General features: G+C 40.1%; 1 long non-coding RNA gene across 1 annotated transcript in view; it reads right to left on the bottom strand.

The window, feature by feature from the left end:
- LOC109287718 overlaps positions 1-7,813 on the bottom strand; it is a 45,087-nt gene that overhangs the window by 20,902 nt on the left and 16,372 nt on the right. Inside the window, exon 2 of the long non-coding RNA XR_002094949.1 lies at positions 7,255-7,449. This is a non-coding gene — a long non-coding RNA (uncharacterized LOC109287718). The remainder of the gene's footprint in view (positions 1-7,254; positions 7,450-7,813) is intronic.

Genomic DNA, 7,813 nt, shown 5'->3' with positions numbered 1-7,813 from the left:
CCTTGGACTCCTCTGGCTGTGGCTGACCTCCTGGACACTTCAAAGCAGGCCACCATTCCCGGAACTTCTTCCAGGTGATAGCTGCCCAGATGGCCAGGCAGGGGGCACACATGGCAGTAGTGCTGCACAGAGGCCTACCCTGCAACTGCAGTCCACTGGCAGCTGGCCCAGAGGGGCAGATGTCTCTATTGGCTGTGCAGTCCCCACCCGGGTCTGGCAGGTGCACAGCAGGTCACAGCCAGGCAGCAGCCCCCACTGCCAGACTGCTGCAGTGGGTAGAGGGGGCAGGGAACTCTCAGAGCTGCTTCAGCAGTCCAGCTGGCACAAGGGGCAGTATCCCCAGGTACCAATTGGCTGGGCCCCAGAAGCTCCTGAGAGCTAGTAGCCCTAAGCTACTTGCCAGGGCAGCTTTTTATACTGCTGGGGACAGCACAGGTGCTGGCCCTGGGCTCTAGCTCCCCCTGGCTGCAGATCTGGGAGGAGCCAGGCAGGGTTATTTTGCCCCAAGTGGCACAATTTGCTCCATACCAAAATGCATGTCTGAGCACATGCACGGAAGCAAAAAGCCCTGGCTCAAATTTGCACCACTTCTATTTGAGCTGCTGCACGCATATGTGTCTGCATGTGTGAGCATGTCTCCGGGGATTCTACTCATGAGTTCCCTGAGTGAATCAAAGTCTGTTTTTCTGAAGCCCAGAAATACATAAATTCTGAATGAACTAAGTCTTTGGGTACCCATAAAAATTTACTTGAATGTTAGTGTTTCCAAATGTATCCCTTACTTTTAAGTGTTCAGGTAGAGCAGAGCTTGAGAGTAAGGGTGTGGGGAAGAAGTTGTGGGGACAGGGGGAAAGGGGGCTACCTCACCCCCAAGTTTTACTTTCCCTGCTGTAGCAGTGGGAGCAGGACAAATTCAAGGCAAGCCTCCAATATTTAGATTCTACACCTGCAGAATTATAACACATTTATAATTTTTCCATATATAGAATCAAATTATTTGAGGGTGGGGTTCTCTTAGAACCAGGGTCATCTTACATTCTAGTAAATAGGGTAACTTTGGTCACTCAGCCTACTTAATATACATCTCTCTTCCATTTCTGATTGCCTAATGCATCAGACATAGCTAGTGAAATCCATCTTTTAATTTAAAGTCTTTTCTCATTCCAGTCAGGTACCATTTACAGTTCTAACCACATCTCCTTATATTTGTTGCTGTTTGCCATTTGTACCTCACTTAGCTATTCATTTCTGCCTCCCATTGGAGGTTTCATGTGACAAGGGCTACAGTTAGTCAGCAGGACAATGCACATACACAGTTCCTTAAGCTAGCTTTTATGTCTGATGAACAGCATGTTATCCTGTTTAGGTCTGGTTAATGTCCACAGATGAATTTCTGGCTGCCTTTGTTTTCTCCCAGTTTTGGGTATGATATGGCCACACAATCTTTCTGTAAGCTCATGTCACCTTCCTCATTTAAATCCTAACATGTTCTATTTTTACAGGAATGTTACAGTATCCTTGAGGAAAGGATTTGCATTTTTCTGTTTTGTGCCAGGGAATTATATTTTCTGTCATTTTGTACTACCATAAACTTCTGTTAGGAATTCGAGCACTTCACAATCCATATAGAAGAAACTGTGTCTCTTAACATATATTAGGAATGCATTCATGATGGGCCTTGTACTCCAGTTCAGGTTTTTAATATACATTATTTCAGTTCAGCTGCAGACCTGTGAGAATCTTAATCTAGTCTTTTGGAAATATAGATTTCATTGGCTATTGTGATTCATTTGTGACTGCAACAAGTTAATCCTGGAGTGGATTTCTGTATTTGGCTCAGGGGAATGCCACTTGCACACTTGTTTCAAAGGTTGTTGTAATTTATGTTCTATACCCTTATGCCAAATTCTACTGTGTGTGGGCAAATGTATATGGAGGGATGAGTCTAAAAGAAAGCATTTCAAGGAGTTACGTAAGGGGTTGTGATAGTTAACCATTTGCATTGTTTAAATAAAATTAAAAAAGGGGTGGAGGAGAAAGAAATGAAGAAAAATGCCTATGAGCTATTGACATATAAATGTTTAAATAATTCTAGACTTGCATCATCATTAATGCTTGTGTTCCTTGCTGTTCAGCCCAACAACTTCATAATCAGCACATAAAGAAAATACAACTTGATACAGCTTGTATGAGGTTGTTTTGGGTCAGTTCTGCTTTCTATTAATTTCCTTCTATATTTATTTTGTGCAGAGCTTTGTATTTCATTACTTTATGTTGCTGGTTGTTTGGAAATTTCCGTAAAGGTTTTTCTGGGAAAACTGCTCAATATTAGCTACAATTTTCTATTTACACTTTGATAGTAAAATATTTTAGTATATGTTGTTCTAATTCTACTTAAATATTGCACCCATGCTACAGGTGTGCAAAAGGACTTCACCTAGAGACAAAGCAGTCTTCATCTCTCTTCCTTTTTCCTTTTGTCTTCAGTACACTTGGCTCCAACAAATTTATATGAAATGATATTTCCCAAGCACTGACCTTTTTGACACTTACATGGACTCAGCATCTTAATTGCTGTTAGTGTGGATCACCTAAAACTGGCGCATAATTTCTCAAGACATTTATAGGTGATCATGGATATTCACTCTAACTAACAACAATACAGAAATCTGTAAATACCATAAAACTTTCTGCTGTTTCATTTTAAGTTATTTTAAGAGAAACGATGTGGTCTAGTAGCAGTTGTTGGCTTTTGTTTCACTGGAAATTTGTATGAAACTTGTTATGAGAAAATAATACAGCAGGTTGTATGGTTCAACTTGATTAACAGGAGGCTTTTATAAGTAATATACCACTGTTGCTTATACTGTACACACCAAACATTATTGCACTAGATATTTTTCTGCATGGAGTAGACTTTATCAAAAAATTATATTTCCTGCTTAATGACGTTTTGGAAACTTATTGTATGTAGTGTTCCCATCTTAAATGCTGTTAGTGTGAATCATCTGAAGCTGGTTTATAATCTTTGTAATATATTTATAGGAGACCATTGCTCTACAGTGTTCTAAATTTCCTGCTTATGATGCAATGGCAAAAGTCATTAAACATTAGCAGTAATAGTATTTTCACTGTAATAAAGTGTTAATTACTTCCACATGTTAATCGAGTTGGGGGGAGAGAGATTTTTGCTATTGTTACTGTGCCTAAAATAATTTCCATGTGATAATTTTCCAGGATATCAAAAACTGAATAATTATGCACTAATTAAGAAAGTAGAGCCTGCTCTGGAGTTAAGACTGCATTAATTTTAATGTTTTTACAGTCCTTTAATTGGGGAAAGGGCTGTAAATTGAGAGCTGATGCACTCTCCTACCATAAGCAGGCCTGCCTTTGCAATCTGCCTCCTATATACTGCAACCCAAGGTCAACACAAGTTTGCAAAATCCCTCTGCTCTTCATACGAAATGTATTGGTGGTGAAGCGTGCATCTATCACTCTGACAAGCATTTAACTCTCCAAGAGCACATGCTCTCACTTCTTAAATTATTAATTGCATTAAATACATTTTCATATCGCGGACTGTTTGCTACAAACTGTTCCCTGGTAGGGAGAGGCAGTCCCCCCACAGTATGATACAGCTTGCCTTCTGTTGTTTCAATGCAGAAGTACTATGCTTAGGAAGCTTGTATTTGAAGGGCTTCGACATGAAATAAGCTACAAAAGTAAGGATTATTGAAAAAGTCACCTTAGAAAAGTATTATTTTCATGTTGGGAAGTTGGCTTGATTTTCTCCCCTCCCACTTGTGTTTGCCGCCAGTATACAGAAGTCCATATTTTTTGGTTTGTTTGTGTCTTTAGACTTATCAGTCTCTGCAGTTTTCCAGGGTATTCTCCCTGTCACACCATTATCACAGGCAACGGCATCATCATTCGCCTCATTATCATCTGCGGGTCATTCCATTCCAAAATGGTTTAGCGTTACAACTAAAAGGAGGAATCTGGCAAATGGATCATATTATCTCCTGTGCTCACTCTGGTATTTGAATGCATTATACAAAATGCAGTTTTTATATTAACAGGCATCATGACCTTTGCCTATAACATGCTTATTTTAGCAATGCCTGCTAGTGCTGCTAGAATTTTGATTCTGCCAGTGTTTCTATTGTAAGCCTTATATTTATACCTCAGCCATGCCAAATGGGCTCCAAGCCTGCAGATGCAATGTTAAGATCCAGGCAGGGGCAAGGGGAGGGGAAGAAGCAGCTCAAATCGTTCCCCAGTGACTGTTAGTCAACTCGAGGAATGCCATCAATTGGATCCTGGAAGAGATTTACTTAGAGGCATTCTAATTAAGCAGGGTGCTGCCTTTGAAAAAATTTCAATATTAATGAAATTAAAGGGGTACATAAGAAAGACAGGTAGGTTTGGATTTGCATGCAAGTCTGGAGGACTGCTTGACTGAGGGAAAGTAGATATACTGTAGATGAACATTTGCAACCAACTGTTTTAAGTCACAGGGCCAAATACTGATTGGAAAATATTCAAGGGAAGGCAGCATAGACATCATGCTTAAAACGTAAAGAATCTTTCACGGATGTGGGGTTCCTAGATTCAGGATAAAGATGTAAGAAATGTAATAATGACATAAGCTATTGGATGATTCAAACAATGAGGCAGGATCAGAGGACCCAGTACAATAAAACTTCTGGAAAACATTCACATCAAGATTTCAGGCAGTTTTGAGGGCCTACGTTTGGTGGAGATTCTATCTTTAATCTCACTTCCTCATTTCTGTCTGGGCCTGAAAGGAACTGCTATATGATTTAGTGGAAAAATATAACTTATCTACAGAAGCTTTTAGTTATTCTATAAAATTTGGTTGAGAATTGCCTCACTGATGTTGAATAATTTTATAAAGCTAGCAAGTTTATCATTTTCAAAAAAAATAAAATAAGAGTACTTGCTATGGGACTCTGTTATATTTCTATAGAAGCCACCATCTGAAACCTTTAATGTACCTTTAAATAAACTAGCTGTCTTGCTGTTATTCCTAAGATACAGGCCTCTACCTCCACTAGAGATTGTCTATACATCTCACTAGAGGCTTGGGAAAAGTCCATCTCTAAACTAAGGGTCTCTCTTAATTCTCCTGAAATTTCAGCTTCCATGCATCACTGGATACCTATATTTTAGTAGCATCACTGTAGACAAGATTAACATTCAGCATCAAGTCAAAGATCCACTCATAAATATCTTTATAGTATAGATCATCAACCATCAGTTCAATAACATTTCAACAATAAAGACAGATAGGATGCTGTGCATTCAAAGGTGCTGTAGTATATAGTAAATCCCAGGCACTTCCAGTGATGTTTCAAGCGTGATTTTAAGATTCCTTTAAGTGCATCAATACATTTTGACACACTTCACTCTGAAGCAATATAAAATACATTGACATGAGATGAAACCAAGCTGCTTCAAAGGATGTTTTTAAATTAGTCTGTTCTAACAATGCAGAAATTAAATCCTAAAATCCTCGTTTAAATAGAAAAGGACAGGGACCGGCAACTCTTTTAAGCCCCAGGCCAGAACAGCTCTGCTTTGGTCCAGTGCAAGCTGGGTGGCTTTGGAGGAGTATCAGCAGTGGGGGCACTTTTTATGTGCCCTGGCCAGACCTATGCAACTGGGGTGCCTGCACCACCTCTGCTTTTCCCAGTCCCAGGCTCCCTATGTAAGTGCAGCTTTCAGCCAGAGAGAAGTTGGGCTGGAGCTGGGCAGGTGGACGCAGCTACCATGCTCCTACCTCCTTCACCCCCACTCATACTGAGACTGGCCCTGGCACAGTTGTCCACTGGCTGGAAGCTACATTTATATCACAGCCTTGGGGAGGCAGGGCAGAGAGAAGCGACACCAGCACAGCACAGCTTTCAGCTCTTTGTTTCTGGCACAGCCGCTGTCTGGCTGGAAGCTGCACCCACACCACAGACCTGGGGAGAGGGCAGAGAGAAGTGGCAGCAGCATGGGCACAGTGTGAAGCTCCCTGGGCCTGGCACAGCTCCTCACTGCTCAACCCTGTGCGGACATGGGCACAGGAATGGGCATGGGCACAGGCACAGGCAAAGCCCTGCAGCTTTGTGGGCCCAATTTAGTGGTCCCGTGGGTCATATGTTGCTGATCCCTGGGATAGGATATGCAATTCAAAGGTAGTTTCACTTTGCCTATTGCTCCATTGAGCATCAGTATTGGAGTCAGTCACCAAAGTGTACAGGGCATATTATGACCAATGTGTTGTGCAGTTGGGAAAAATTAAGGGTGGAATCATAGTCTGAAGCCTGAATTTTCTAGCTATTTTTAAATTTAAATAAGTTCCTGGAATTGTTTTGGTATGTTTATTCAGTGGATCAAGTTGTGTAAGGGGATGGACCATTGTCCATTTCCCCCATTGCTACTCATTTTGTTGAGCTTCCATTTTAACAAGTATTGCTCTTTGTGCTTTGTTTCCCCCCTTTTAAGGTGGCAAAAGTTAGACTTCTTGAAGATTGGAGCACATTACATATTTTTGTCCTATTGGAAGACTATAGAACATCAATGCAATGATCAGTATCCCTGCTGCTTAGGAGAAAAAGACTGTAGAAAAGTTCACAAAGGAAAATTATGTAAAGCCTAGCAGGGACATTTTTCAATTTCACCCAACACTTTTTTTTTTCTTCTGCTCCAATTTCTGCATTACCATTGCATTAATTAGAAATTTAGGTAAATGACATAAGTGCCCTAATTTTTTATTTCTGCCAGGAGAACAATTGGGCCATTAGAAGTAACAAATGGTCTGGACGTATGTTGCCTGTTGAAAATTTCAAGCTGCATTATTTCTGACAAGAAAAAAAACAAATAATAGTTGTTTTGGCCAATTTTTACCATAAGCAATGTCAGCTTTAGCAGATGCAGAGTACCACTGGCTTTTTTTTCTATTGTCATGGCTCATTAAAGTATGCTGACTCTTGTGGATTCCCATTTCCTTTAGGTAAATAGTTATTTACATGAACTACGACATTTTTCTTTGGTGACAATTTCTAATTGTTCAGGCAACCAAGGGTGATATATTAACCACTCGAAATAAAGCTTCACCTATGAAATAAATTACTTTAAATTAACTATCCTTTCAAAGGAAAGGCAAAATTTCAAAATGGACAAATTAGGCCCTTCTTAGCCACATATGGTAAGTGTTTTAAGCATTTCCCCATTGGTACTTACTCCAGAGAACAATTCTTCATGATGGAGTGGAAGACTTGTTTGCTCATTTGGGGGTCCTATTTAATGCCAGTGTTTGCCAACATTGTAGTCAGGTCTAATGCTATGGCTGAGCACTGTTCCTTCTGCTCATTATTCTGCACTTTGATAACTTCATACCCTTTGCCTTTCCTTTTAACTCTTTCTCTGCCACAGAGGCTGAAATGAAATAGGGAGAAAAATTCAATACTTCCAAGATGTTTTCATAAAAAATGATCATTGTGATTAACATGAAAACTCTGAAACCATTACTGCTCTTCAGAGTATGGAGTTACCTTTTCTTTCTTTCTTTCCTTTTTCTTTTTTTTGAGAGAGCTGCACTGATGCATTCACACTAATATTTCTGTTGATATTTTTTTTGTCTTTTTTTTTCTAATTTTCGTTGCTTAGCTGGCAATACTGGCATCTGTCAGTCTTGCCTATCCAACTGATAGCCTTACTTATTAAACCTATTTTCTTTTCACAACTACAGCCTCCTGCTCCCCCCATAACTTTTGCTTTCTTCACAGCAGTCTCTGCCTGC

The sequence above is a fragment of the Gavialis gangeticus genome, unplaced genomic scaffold (genome assembly GCF_001723915.1).
Source record: "Gavialis gangeticus isolate Ggan-Ray unplaced genomic scaffold, GavGan_comp1, whole genome shotgun sequence".
NCBI lineage: Eukaryota > Metazoa > Chordata > Crocodylia > Gavialidae > Gavialis > Gavialis gangeticus.
The sequence above is the reverse complement of the archived record's forward strand: the minus strand, read 5'-3'. Positions and strand labels throughout refer to the sequence as shown.